This window comes from Meles meles, chromosome 4 (genome assembly GCF_922984935.1).
Source record: "Meles meles chromosome 4, mMelMel3.1 paternal haplotype, whole genome shotgun sequence".
Classification (NCBI taxonomy): Eukaryota; Metazoa; Chordata; class Mammalia; order Carnivora; family Mustelidae; genus Meles; species Meles meles.
Window position 1 is genome coordinate 162,260,806 of NC_060069.1, and position 14,555 is coordinate 162,275,360.

Below are 14,555 nucleotides of genomic sequence, written 5' to 3' on the forward strand. Positions count from 1 at the left end.
GGGACAGTAACTCGCCGGCATCAGGTCGTCTGTGCTGTTGGCCGTGAAGACGTGAATCGAAGGGAGACCTCACGCATCAAGGGAGTGAAGGGTGCTGGGAGTTTTCATACACAGGCTGTCCTCGCCCAAGCGGAGGGTTGTGGTGTTGGTGGTGAGAAGGGCAGTGGTTCGTGGTGGCTGCTGCTGGTGACACAGATGTGTTGGCTGGGGTTGGTGTAGATGCTGCAGGTGGCTGTGGGACAGGTATCGGCGGGATGTTTGGGGAGCCCACTGACCCTAGCCCAGGGGAGAAGCACACAGCGTATGGGTTCAGCTGGACCAACAAGCCCAAACCGTCTGGGGGGACCCTGGTGGGCTACCAGGCATCTGTTCGCTTGACCAGCCCATTGAGGGGGCAGCCGGCTTATGCCCAGAGTGGAAACTTCCCAGTGGGTGAGCTTTGTGGGCTGCCCAGAGCAGCTTTCCAGGCAAGGGCAGGAGGTCACTGGGAGGAGGGATTCTGCATTGCTGGTCAAGTCCATGGCTGTTGGCCAATGGAAAAGCTGCTGGCCCTGGAGAAGCTGCAGGCCCTGGAGAAGCTACAGACCCTGGAGAAGCTGCAGACCCTGGAGAAGCTGCTGGCCCTGGAGAAGCTGCAGATCCTGGAGACGCTGCTGGCCCTGGAGAAGCTGCTGGCCCTGGAGAAGCTGCAGACCCTGGAAAAGCTGCTGGCCCTGGAGAAGCTGCAGATCCTGGAGAAGCTGCTGGCCCTGGAGAAGCTGTTGGCTCTCGAGAAGCTACAGACCCTGGAGAAGCTGCTGACCCTGGAGAAGCTGCAGACCCTGGAGAAGCTGCTGGCCCTGGAGAAGCTGCAGATCCTGGAGAAGCTGCAGACCCTGGAGAAGCTGCTGGCCCTGGAGAAGCTTCATATCCTGGAGAAGCTGCTAGCCCTGGAGAAGCTGTTGGCTCTCGAGAAGCTACAGACCCTGGAGAAGCTGCAGACCCTGGAGAAGCTGCTGGCCCTGGAGAATCTGCAGACCCTGGAGAAGCTGCAGATCCTGGAGAAGCTGCTGGCTCTGGAGAAACTACAGACCCTGGAGAAGCTGCAGACCCTGGAGAAGCTGCAGATCCTGGAGAAGTTGCTGGCTCTGGAGAAGCTGCAGACCCTGGAGAAGCTGCTGGCCTTGGAGAAGCTGCAGACCCTGGAGAAGCTGCAGATCCTGGAGAAGCTGCTGGCCCTGGAGAAGCTGCTGGCCCTGGAGAAGCTGCAGGCCCTGGAGAAGCTGCAGATCCTGGAGAAGCTGCTGGCCCTGGAGAAGCTGCTGGCCCTGGAGAACCTGCTGGCTCTGGAGAAACTACAGACCCTGGAGAAGCTGCAGACCCTGGAGAAGCTGCTGGCCCTGGAGAAGCTATTGGCCCAGGAGAAGCTGCCACCACTCACCCTTTCCCTCTCTATCCTAGGAGACTCTCCAGCTGCGACCCTCCTTGAATCCTAAAAACATCACCCCTGAACTAACCATCTAAGGAAAATCTAGACCGGTTCATGCAGACTCAAGTTCAAGAGAAGAAACCCAAGGAAGAAGCCCGGCTCGCCACCCCCTTGCCGCTCTAGAATCTCATGAGCCACATCCTTTGAAAGGAATCGGATGAGCTGCGTGTATGATTCCAGCTCCGTGACATTCTGTAACAGACAAAGCGACAGAGACAGCGAGCAGATCGGGAACTGCAGGGTGGGGGAGGGAGGGGTGAATAAGGGCAGCACAGGGCGTTTGGGGGCTGGGGCTCCTCTCTGCGATTCTGGAGTGGGGCCCACCCGTTGTCTACACTTGTCAGGACACCCCAAAGGTTGAACCCTGCATGAGCGTGGGCTGCCGTTCCTATGAGTGTGTTGTCACTGACGCAAGATGGGAGCCACAGTGGAAAGCAGGGTGGGGATCTGTACTTTCCTACCAAATTCTCGGCAAAGGGAAAATTACTATAAAAGGCAGTAAGTGTATTAATTTGGAAGGAAGAGGAGGAGAATGGGGCTGAGCTTGGCCACTCTGAACCCATCCAACTTCCGTAGGCTTCCCCCTGCCCCCACCGAGAACCTCCGGCATCCCCACAGACACGGCCCACCCCTGGGAGCCGGGCTCCGTACCGTCGATGTGCCCGATCGCGAGCAGCCTGGCTGTTCTGGCAGGCGAGCAGGTGTCCTGGGGACGCCTTTGCTTTGACAAATCACCACACGGCTTCGTGGTGCCAGGACCTCGATGTACGAGGCGCAGGAGACGGGCTCCGACAGCTGGACCCTTCGGCGACACCGTGTTCGGGGCCTCCCAGGCGAGCCCCGCTCCAGGCCATCGGCAGCCAACCAGGGCCTCGAGCTCTAAGTCGAGGTGCCGTGTGCCCGGCCACCGGGCCGGCTCTAGACCGGAGCCAGCCGCAAAGTGAGGCGCGTGCCCCCGGGGACGCCCGAGGAGGTAGCTGGAGCGCCCCTTGCTTGCTTCCGATGCGCGAGCTTTATAACACGTAGACACGATGTGCCTGTGTTAGTCCACGGGACCTGCCAAATGACGCACATTCATGTATTAGAGGGTAAGAGCAGATACTCAGCCCGGGTTGTTTTTTTCAAAATGTATTTATTTGAGAGAGAGAGAGAACACACGCCCAAGGAAGAGGGGTGGGGGGAGGGAGAGAAAGAGAATCCCAAGCCGACTTCGTGCTGGGTGCAAGCCCAAGGTGGGGCTTGATCTCACGACCCTGAGATCATGACCTGAGCCGAACCCAGCAATCAGACTTCTAACTGACGGGGCCGCCCAGGTGCCCCCAAATACTTATTGGTAAAGAGTGGGACTTTGCTGTCTGAGCTCGGGCGCCCATAACGCCACAGCCTGGGGGCCTCAGCCAAGGGGCTCCCATCTCTCACCACCCTGCGGCCTGGACGTCCCATGCCTGCTAAGATCCCCCTTCCCGGCCTGCGGTCGGTGTCTCCGTGCTGTGTCCTCGCGTGGCAGAGACAGAAACCAGCTCTCTCTCGGGTCTCTTCTTAGAGGGGTGCTCACCCGTTCATGAGAACCCCATCCTCCAGACCTAATCCCCTCCCAAAGACCCCACCCCCACCTACTAGCCCATTGGGATTGGGATTTCCACACAAGAATTCGGGGGACACAGACATTCAGACCGTGGCAATCACAAAGCTTGGTGACCACCCTTCTGGAGAGTTCACGTGGCAGGGGGGCCCCAGAGGATGTGCCCTCCCTGGCACGGCCGTCCTGCCCCACGAGTAGTTCCAAGCCCACCGGCAGCCCCGGCCACGGAGAGCAGATGGCGGCTGAGCGCCCCTGACGTGCGCCGGGTCCCCGGCCAGCCCTGAGCCGCTGCCTGCCACCGTCCCGAGTGCCCTCCCGCAGGTCAGTCTTCCCAGGCGCTGCCGGGGGCCCTTGGGGCTGGGTGCCAGGCTTGTAATTCCAGGTGTATCTTCCAGAAACGACCTGCCAACAGAGGGCTGGGGACACCCAGCCTACTAGACGCCCGGGGGAGAGCACAGGGAGACAGAGGGCCTCCATCGAGGCCTCCCCAACACACCCCCTTAACGCCCCCCACGGACAGTCCCGTGTTCTCTGCTTCTCCGCTCGGCGGTCCCGCTGCAGCAGAGCTACGGGGCAGGGGCTGTGCCCACTTTTCCAGGACTGAACATGTAAGTCTTTAGAAACGCCAGGAATCACAGATTTCACCCAAAGGACGCACTTTCTTGGGTGTCCTGTCACATCACGAATCACTCATTGCACTCGCGGTCGATCTTTGGAAATAGCCAAACACAGAAGGCCCGGCGGTGGGTTAACCCCAGGGTGGCCTGATCGTCCAGGAATCCCGTGGCTCTGTGGGGTCCTGGGCACCCGGCTCCGGCAGCGACGAGCTGACAGGGAAGGACGTAGCCACGGTCCCCCATGCCTGTGGCCGGCGGCTGCCGAGCGCCCCTCACCCCTCCAGCGAGGCAACCGGCCCATGTCTGCGTCGACTTGTGAGACTAGGGTCCTGGTGAGCTCATTGGCCCGGGCAAGAGCACGGGAGCAGATGAGAAAACCCCAGGCAGAGGGCCCTGGCCCCCATGCAGATGTGGGGACCGAGCCCGGCACCCGCCCCCCTTTCCAGGGACGCCTCTGCCCCGGGGAAGCCTGGTGGGAAGCCGCAGTCTCACCCAGAGTCAGGAACACGCCCCCCTTGCATTTCAGTCCCCGCTGAAAACGTCCTTAAGTCGGCTCTCGGGCTTGGGAAGAAAACAGAGCCGGGCTGACGTTGCGGGTGTCTGGAGCGTTCCCGAGCTCTGGGCGCGTAGCTCTGGGTCAGAAATACACACTGACCATATCCTGACCTCAGGACGGCTCCTGGAAGTTAATGCTGTTTTTTTCTTAGCTAAATCCCTTGCATTACAATTTTTTTGGCGGGGGGGGGGGGGATTTCCAATGTCTTCCCTCTTACTTTTCAAAGCATTTACTCCAGGGCCAAACTCCAAACTTCCCGCCCATGGGAAACCCCCTTTGCCGGAGCTTGGACCTGGGGACTGGGAGAGCAGGGAAGCTCATCTCCGGCCTCCGGCCTCGGGAGCTGCAGACACACACACACTTACGCGAACACCGCACGTGCACACACACATTCACAGCGTGCACACGCGTACTGCACACCCCCCCACGCACACTCGCTCACACTCGCTCTCCCTCAGTCTGCCCTGAGAACCGGAGACCCATCTTCACGTGGCCACACCCCGTTCCCACCGTCAGTGCCCCCGAGAAGCCTCTGGCTCCCAGGACACCCACGTCTCTCCCCACATGGCTCCGGGCCCCCAATCTCCCTCCCACCCCTCCCCCACTCTAGAACCTTCCCTGCACCGAGCAAAAGGGCATCTGCAAAGGCTCCCAGTGCCTCGTCCTGTCCCTGCCTCCTGCTGCGACAGCCCTGCCTCCTTGTGCTGTGACATCCTCCCAGGGTCCCTGGGACCCATCCCACCCCCAAGGCCCCGGCACCTGCTTCTGGAACTCTTGCCAACCCCACCCTCGTTCCTGGAGAAGCCCACGTCCACCTGGCCTGGCCTCCCACCCATCTGCTCACCTGCTGGCCTCGCCCTGCTGGCCTCCCTGCCTGCGGGACCCTGGACCGAGTCCTCCCAGGTGCCACCCCTCCTTCCAGCCCCGTCTCTCAGGCTTGCTCCTTCTGGGGCCCAGGACCACGTTCCAGTGATCCCTTCCCTCCCGTGTGTCCTTGTCTCCCTGCTGTCCCAGTGGGGACACACTGCAGGGAGGCCAGGAAGGTGGACAGAGTCTAGAAAGGCACGAGAAGGGGGCACGAGAAGGGGCTGGAGTGTGTGTGTGTGTGTGTGTGTGTGTGTGGTGCGCGCACGTGCCATGTGGGACCCGGCCTACGGGGGACGCGAGCGAGGACTGAGTTCTCCTGGGTGCTGGCTACCGCCTGCCGTCTAGTGTGATATGGGCTGGCCGACGGGCCCTGCTGGACGAGAGCCACCCGGAGAGCGGGGTCAGAGACACCGCGCGCCTGGGCTCTGCTTGGTTAACCAATCAGAAACGGCAGGGGCGCCCGCGCCCGTGGATGGGGAAGGACTTGTCCCCAAATGGGGTCGCTGCCTCCCAGCAGGGCACAAAGCCTATGAATCCCCCTGCCGACAGGTGGGCCTGGCTCAGCAGCCCCGGGGACGTGGAGGGAGCAGGTGGCATGTGTGTCCTCTCGGGGTCCAGGCCTGCAGAGCGCGGACAGCAGACAGAGGTGGGGAACTGCGGTTGAAGACAGACGAGCGGGACAGACTTCCGTCTGTGGCTCCCGGCCTCCGGCCCTGCCGCTCCCACCTGCTCGGGGGCCCTGGCGCCTCCCGCCAACCTCGAACCCGGGCCCGGGAGCCCTCGCTGACTGCCACCTCCCGCCGAGCTGGGCAGCAGGTGGCCCGCGCCCCCGGGTGGGGGAGATGCTCCCACGGCGGGATCTCCTGACGCCGCCCCCCAAACCCCGGCCGAGCCCGGCACCGTTTCCCAGGGTCTGCGGCAGCCCGTGGGGACAGGGGGCCATCCCGGGAGTTCCGGATCCCAGGGGCGAACACAGGGTCTGCGTGTCCCCTGAGACAGCGGACACACACGCACGCGTCTCGGGTCCTCCCGCTCCTGGAGGGACACGCTGTCAGCCTTCGCAGAGTGGCCTCCGGGGCCCAGCGCACCTCCCTTTGCGGAAGCGCCGGCGTCTTTAGAATCTGCTTGTTCCCGACATAGCGAGCCGCAGGGTCTGCTCTGGGACCCTCCGAAGCAGCTTCAGACGAGCACTTGAACGCGAGCTGGGACGGCGTCTACCTGGCTCACTGCTCTCCGTGCGGAGCAGAGTGGGTGTGTATGAGAAGTGATGTGCGCACACGCGTGGGGTGGGCTGTGCGTGCACGAGCACGTGTGACCGCGCGCGAGCTCGTGTGTGAGTGTGTGTGGCGTGTGCTCGTGTATGCAGCACACACAGCCATTGTGTGAGCTCACACGTGTGTGACCGTGTAGATTCCCGTGTGCGCGCGTGCGTGGGCACACTGTGAGCATGCGTGCACGTGTGACGGTGTGTGACGGTGTGTGAGCGTGCAAACCAAACCCAGCTCGGTCACGGTCTCGTGCACGTGTCTGGAGCATTTCCACTCAACAGCCTACGAGCCGTCGCACGCTCAACCTCCTCGGGCCCGGGCAAAATAAACTTTGCTGGGCGTGACCCACGCAAATAGGCTCAAGAGTGCAGAGTCCCCTCCCCTGCTGGGGCTTCCGTGGGCACAAACCCCGCGCCCGAGCCAGCGTGCACGGGCGACTTCTCAGCTCCTGTGCGCGGGCAGCCCTCCTGCTGGTCTGGGTCAGGCCATGGAGTTGGAGGGACTGAGCCCCTTGCTGCCCCGGGCACGGGAGGCCGGGACCCCGAGGCCCCAAGCAAAGAGGGGTCCCAGAGTGCTCTGCGGCCGCCCGACAGGGCCCGCTCTCTGTGCTCCCAAGGATGCCAGTCCCACGGGCTCCAAGTTCAAAGCAGAGACGTCTCTTCCCTGCATTCACTCGGAACCGCACGTTTTCCCCCTAAGAAAGTAAAAGGAAACAGGTTTCCTCCCATTGTGCCGGCGGCTGGGGTCCCTCTGAGTTTCACTCTGCCAAGAAGAGAGCTGGAGGCTTCGCCCCCGGATCGATGTCCCATGGCCTCCGAGGTCTCCCACAGACGCCACGTCCTCACCCCGAGCCTCCTCAGCACCCGGCTCCAGTGACCGCCGGCCAGGGAGGGGCCCAGATGGTGCAGCTGGACCGCACGGCCCCCTCGAGCAGCAGCCCACCCTCCGGTGACATCCTGAGCCCACGCCACCCCTCAGCCTCCCTCTGCTGCCACCGCCTGGGCTGCCCTCCCCCGGCCCAGCTCGAAGACCCTCTCCTGCAGCCACAGCCACATCAGCCCTTGCCCTCTGTCCTGCCTGGGCAGATCGGCCAGCGGGACCCCGTCTGCTGCTCCGTCAGCGCGGCACTGCCCATGTCCACCCAGCCCCCCCCACCCCGCGAGGGCAGGAGACACACAGCTCTGCGGTTGGTGCGTTTCCCCGCTAAACCGTGGGGTCCGCTTCTTACCGCCGTCTGGAGCTCAGCTTCTGAATCCCCATCGCCACCCCTCAACCTGGGTTTAGTGTCCGCAGTGACAAGGACATCCTTGACGCTCGCAAGGGACCAGCTGGTGGGAGTGTGACCCTCACGGGCCAGGGTCTCGAGCCAGCCCCATGGGACCCCAACATGCCCGGTAGGACACAGAGCCATGCAGACAGGGTCCATCTGTCTGGAGCTCCCATGGTGTGGGACGGAGTGTGCTTGTGTAGTGGTTTAACCACTCCTGATAGGGTTTACATACAACATGCGCAAACGTGACAGCAGGACAGGCAGGTCACCTGTCCTTGTCACAGCACTGCCCCTCAGATTCAGGGCCAATGATGGGCCGCACCCAACTCCACAGTAGTCCCAGAGTGCGGGACGGAGCCCACAGGGAGACGTGGGCAGTGGGACGCCGGCAGGTCCCCTGCACCAGCCTGACAGGTGGGCGGGGCCAGAGCTCATCAGAGCCCGACACACGAGCTCGTCTCCTGGTCACCTGCTGCTCTCCGGACTCTGCCGTGCTCTGGGGGTGCAGAGAACCGCAGAGGGTGTTCGTGGTCTCGGGGCAGTTTTGTGACGGGAGTGAAACCCTTCCCGGCTGGAGCCCTGCCCAAGGAGTTGCTTCTAGAACTGGTGTTTGGGAGGCTGATCCCTGGCAGCCCCCCTAACCGCCGCAGCTGCGTCCAGGCAGCCCAGAAACCCACCAGAGTCAGGCATGGGCCACCCTATCCCTCTTCGCCAGCAAGTCAGGGGAGAAGATAATACAAAATATAACGATTTACGACATGAATGACATAGTTTCCCCGGGTGTGATTAAGATTACGTTTCTTGCTATCAGAAGTAGAGGAATAGGGGCGCCTGGGTGGCTCAGTGGGTTAAGCCGCTGCCTTCGGCTCAGGTCATGATCTCAGGGTCCTGGGATCGAGTCCCGCATCCGGCTCTCTGCTCAGCGGCGAGCCTGCTTCCCTCTCTCTCTCTCTCTGCCTGCCTGTCTACTTGTGATCTCTCTCTGTCAAATAAATAAATAAAAAAATCTTTAAAAAAAAAAAAGAAGTAGAGGAATAACAGCCACACCATGACAATGACTTTGTACACCGAGGTGTGGACTTGTGGTTCTGGAGAAGTAGGAGGAAGCCCACTGCACATCCAGGCCTCACGGCAGTGGGGGTACAAACAGCCACGACTCCGACGCGGACTCCCTCTCTCCGGACAGAGGAAGCAGGAAAGGGTCCTGTTGGGAGAAATCGGGACAGAGAAGAGCTAGAGAAGACGACCGGTAGCAGCCCCGCAACGTCCCCAAGAGCCAAGCTGAGGTGGAACACGGCCCGCGGCACGTGACACAGAACTGTGGTCTGACCTACCTGGACCCACAGCTCGCAGCTGTGAATTAAAAAAGAAAGTCCACATTTCCCAGAGGATTTTCACAAGACCCAGAGCCTACACAACATACTGTTGAAAATATTCAGGACAATCCAAGGGATCCCAAATTACTTGACATACAAGGAGCCACAAAATGCTCAAGAGAATGGAAACCCGCAGGTACGGCTCCTGCCCCCGACGTGACCCCAACGCTGGAGTCCTCGGATAAGGATTCTGACACGTGTTATGCTCCACGTGGTAAAGAAAAACACACTTGAAGTGAAGGGAAAGATAGAAATCCTCTGTAGAGAAATAGAAACTACAAAAAACAGCTAGATAGGAACTTTAGAACCGAAAGATAAAATGTCTGAAATTTAAAAACATCATTAGTGGGCTCACTAGGATGGCAGCATCAGGAAAGGGGACAGAACGTACGGAGAGATCCAGGGGAGATTTCCAACCTATGCAACAGAGGAAAAATCAGCCTGAAAACTGAAAAATGAAAACAGAAGCTTAGCGACTCATGGCGTGGTAGCAAGTGTCCACCGTTCACGCCGTGAGAGTCAGGAGGAGGGGAGGGCAACAATGGTGTGGGGGAAACAGGTGAAGTGACAATAGCAGAAAATGTCCCAAATTGGGGGAAAGACAAACGCACCATTTTAACAAGCTTGGCAATCCCGAAAAAGCTAACTCAAAGAAAACCATGCCCAGCCACATCACAACGTGCCCCACAAAACCCCCCAGGATCCCATGAACCCAAGAGAAAGGGGATGCGTGCCGCATTGGGAAGCGCAATTCCGATGACCCTCGCTTTCTCCCCCAAACCACTGAGACCACAAGACAATACGGAGGAACCCGAAAGGCACTTCACGTCGCTAAGTAAAAGAAGAACCAGAAAGGCTGAGCACTGCAAGCTTCCAACGAGATATTCTGGAAAAGGCAGAAGGACAGACAGAAGAAAGGTGGGGGGGTTGGGGGAGGGCGGAGTTTCGGGGCATCAAAGCTACTCTGTGTCATTACACGTGAGTCCAAACCACAGAACAGCACCAAGAGGGACCCCTCCTGTAAGCTGTGGTTTTAGTCGATAGTCATATTGTAGCAATTGTGACAAGCGTGCCTGGGAGTGCCGTCAGGTGGGGGCACCGCAGGGGAGGGGGGAGGGGCACCGCCCTGAGCTCCCTGCTCAATTTCTCTGCAAACCTTAATCTATTAATGAAAAAGAAATCAGGCCCAAAATAAACAAGCCCAAACACCTTTTGGAACAACACGGAGGCAGAAGGCAGTGGGACAGCGTCTCTAGAGGGGAAGGGCTCCTGCCCGTTATCAGAGGCACCGCACAGAGCGGGGGAGGGGAGGGGGAAGACCACGGCCCCGGAGCCACGGTGACAGACGGCGACAGAGTAAAGCCGAGAGCCAACAACTAAATGAAAAGGGAGTCCGGCCAGTCGTTGAGGGAAAAGCGGAGGGAACAAGGGACACAGCCGGAGGGGACGAACGAATGAGCGAAACGTCAGACTGAGCCCGACTCCTTCCGCGGGCACATCGGCCTCAACGGTTAAACAACCACCAGCGTGTGTCCACAGGGAACCAGGGATCAGGTTACCTGAGGAACACGAGGGGGAGCCAGGGGTCCGCTCCTTGGCAGGAACGTTCTAGAAGAGGGAGCAGAGCAGCAGGAGATGGACAATGAGCCAGCCCTACCCCAGACCAGGATCACGGGGGCAGTCAGGACCCTGGGAACCTGGCAGGGTGAGGTGTAGGGACCCGTGGGTCTCTGGCCCCTGCCCTGGGGTGCCCTGTCACCCCAGCTGGGCTCCCTCTCAATCCCCCGCAGGAGAAGCAGCATCCTAGGGTCCCGTGCCCCTCCGCCGGGGTGGGGATGAGCGTGGGATCCCACCAGAGCTGGAAAGCACAGGCACCCCCAGAGCTCCGGTGAGCACCCCACTTCCCATCCTAAGTCATTTTGGCTCCGTGAGAACATTCCCTTCTGGCCGTCTGCTGGGGGTGAAGGGTCCAGACCCCCTTCTGGCCGGAGAAGGCGGTTGAGACTGGGTGGGGGATGGCAGCAGGAGACAGGAGCTCACGGGGACAGACCGGAGCTCAGGGGGACACCCGGCGGCTGAGAGCAGGGCGCGGCCAGCACGGGCAAGCCGCAAACCTCCACCTGTCTAGGGGCTGTGTCCCAGGAAGCCAGAAGATGGGGGTCAGCTGCCTCAAAAAGAGGCCTGTGGCTTAGAGAGATGGAGCTATTTTTCGGTGTCTGCTGTCCTCGGAACGCCCGAGTGGGGCCCCGGGGGCCTCGGAGCACCCGGCTTGTCCCCAGGTGCACAGTGCAGGGGAGGGTGGGAAGAGCAACGGGGCAGCCCCTGCGGAGGCAGTGAGAGTGAAATAAGCAGCACCGTCCTCGCTGGGATCCCAGGGCCCGTGCTCTCTGTGCAGGCCCTGTACACGCCAGGGGACCAGGTGTGCACGAGGCCCTGGAGGTCGGCTGCCTACAGGGGCCTGGGGTGCTGGGGGACCAGAGCTGTGCTGGGGGGGGCTGCGGCCTGCGTTCAGCCGCCGGGTTTCGAGGAGTTCAGCCCCTCCCGCCGCCTCTTTTCTATTCCGCCCACCTGGCGCCGCCCCATCTCACTGTCTCTGAGACTCAGAAGACGCCTGGGTACCCCGGCATCCCATCCGGGCCCGGGCGTCAGGGGCCGGCGGGCTCAGCCCCAACCCAGAGAAGCAGGGGGTCAAGGAGGGGTGCAAGGAGGGCCTCGATGGAGGTGCTCTCGGGGGTGGGTGGGTGGGAGATGCCGCGAGGAGGCAGGGGGTGGGCAGAGGGCAGCCTGGCTGGGAGGGATCAGGGCGGGCGGTGGGGCTCTGCTCAGAGCGGGGATCCTAGGGCAGCAGCGCTGCTCGGAGAGGCTGTCCTGACCCCAGCTGCTTTCACCCAACTCTGGACGCCTCTGGGGCACCTCCAGCCCACCTAGAGCCGCAGACTCAGGGGTGCCGTGCCTTGCCAGTGGGAGTGGGGGGGTGCTGGTCCCCAAACTCTGCCCACGTCCTGACCGCTGGAACCTCTGATGAGGCCTTATTCAGAGCATGTCAGTCCATGGGACTGAGCTAAGGACCTGGGGAGGGGACGTCCCTGGATCCCCGTGGGCCCCAACTCCAGCCCGGTTTCGACAGCCGCCAGCCGCGGGTGCGCACCCGCTGCGGGAGCGAGGCCGGCGGCTGGAGCAGGGCTGGGGCAGCCACCCGGAGGCCCAGACCGGTGGCCTCTTCGTCCTTCCCTCTGCCCCACCACTTTCTCCTCCAGAGCCACCGCCCAGAGTCCCCTTCCTGCCAGCCGGGGCTTTCCGACCAGTTACTCACGGCGTTCCCGGTGTTTGTCCATCTGGGATCCCCGCCCATTTGGGGTTGTTGTGACTTGCCCGGGGCTTTCCATGTGTCTTCACACCGGTTATGTAACGAGCGCTTTGTGCACTGGGCGGACTCCGTCGTCCAGGGAAGCCGGCAAAGGGAAGCCTTCCACCCACGCGGGGGTCTGCACCCGCTCCCTGCAGCCTTGGCCAAGGTGCCCGGCTCGCCCCCGCCTCCCGATGCACCCCCCTTTCTGGCCCCCCTTCCTGCCCTGCCCCCGGTCCCAGGGTCAGAGCCAGCAGCAGCTTGGCCAAGAGGTGGGCTCACTGTCTGCGGCCAAGAGGGCTGGTGAGGGTCCGCCCCGCAGAGGCCCAGCAGGGGATGCCGAGGCACGAGTGGCGGTGGGTAGACCCGCAGAAGCAGACGCTGAAGCAGCCTTCCAGGACAGTTTATGCGGGAGCTGAGCGGGGAGGGCCGGCAGTGGGGTCCACCCGTGCGGGCCTTGGGGACACTACGGACACATGCAAGGACTGCCCTGCCTGGAGAGAGCGGAAGCTGGGGGCGTCTCTGTCATGGCATTAACGAGGGAGGCTTCAGGCCTCAGCGAACACAGGATGCCAAGTGCTCGGGGACCCACTGTGCACCAGGCTGGAGGGACAGAAGAGGGAGGGGTGCTCCGGCGCCTGAGGCCCGGGGACCCCCTGCTGCAGCTTGGAGTGGAGAGACGCAGTCGGAGACAGAGGGAGGGAGAGATACTGGCTTCTCCCAGGTCCTGCCGCTCGGAACCCACCAGAATATGAGATCGCCCAGGCCTGGGGGCTGGAGGCAGGGAAGCTGTGGGGCCTGGGATGCAGCCTGTGAGCCGAGCTCAGCAGGGGGGTCCCAGCACCCCATGCGGCTCCCAGAGGCTGAGAGGGAAAGTGTCCAGTGGGAGGCGGTGGCCCGGGCCTGCCTCAGGGGAGCGTCCAGCAGACGGGCAGAGCCGAGAGCACCCAGACGTGCCTGGGGTGGTCAGGGGAGCCGTGGCCGGGGCCTCCCAGCTAGTCCCCCGCGGAAGCACCAGCCCAATCTGTCCCCCCATTTCCTACTGGCAGGGTCTGCGGGGCCAGGATGTCAACACTCGGGCCCGGCCGGCCGCCTCCAGCCCCCCCCAAGGCCGCGCGCTGACGTGGGTGCTCGGCGGCGCTCAGGCGCCCGGCCCGTTTGTTGTCCTGCCCGCTGCCGCGGAAGCCGGGCTCTCCGCTTCCTGGACGCGCCGGAGGCCCAGCTCCGTTTTACTCCCCGAACAGGAAGTCTCCCGCCGGCTTCTGGCCGGATCCCTGCGGAGCCCACTTCGTCTGCGCCAAGACGAACGGGCAGGAAGTGTCATTACCTAAATGGGCCGATGGGCTGATAAGAAGCCCGAGGAGAAAGCCCTCCGCGGGCCTTGGCCACAGCGAGGGAGGACGGACCCCAGAGCTCGGGGGCCCCACGCCGCCTGACCTCGGGGACCGCACCTCCCGTGTCCCCACGGGCCCTGCATTCGGCTCTCAAACACACTGGCCAATCTACAAGGGCAGAAAAGTCCCAGAACCTCGAAGAAGGGCCCCTCCCTAAAACAGTCACACTCAAAAATATTGTGATTCAGCCTCCTGCTCCCACGATGGGGACGTTGTCCTAAGAAGCAGGGGTGTGGGGGCGGCTCGGTGGCGTCATCCTAACCCACCACCTTACCATCCTTACCATCCCCCCTGCATGGGGTCCCTCCACCTGCCCAGGAGCGTCGGACACGGTCGCTGTTGGGAACTGTGTCACGTCTAAGACATTAGCCTCCCACTCGTACGTGGAGGGACGGCATCCGCCAGGCCCCGCAGGACAAGACAAGAGCCGCTGTCCCTCCTGCAGTGGCCCCGCATGTCCACCCCCGGGGGCGGGGGAGCAGCGGCCCAGTCCTCGGAGAGCCGGGCCAGCTGGTTCACGCGGAACAGTCCAGCTGCTGGGCTCGCCGCCCTGATCACGCCCGTGGTCCCCGCCTCCGCAGTCCTTCACCCGACCTGGAGACGTCACGGATTCCGGGGACCGCTGCCACGTGACCCCTCCTCTCGGCTTCGAGGGGCATCGCTTGGCCCTCAGGACCGGGGCAGTGGTCCAAGCGCAGGAACCTGTCCCCTCCCCCAGCCAGCCCCCTCGCTGCCGGAAGGACTGATGGAACAGACGTTCCTGTGCCCTGGGCAGCCTCTGGCCACAAGGTCAAGGCCTCCCCTCGGACGG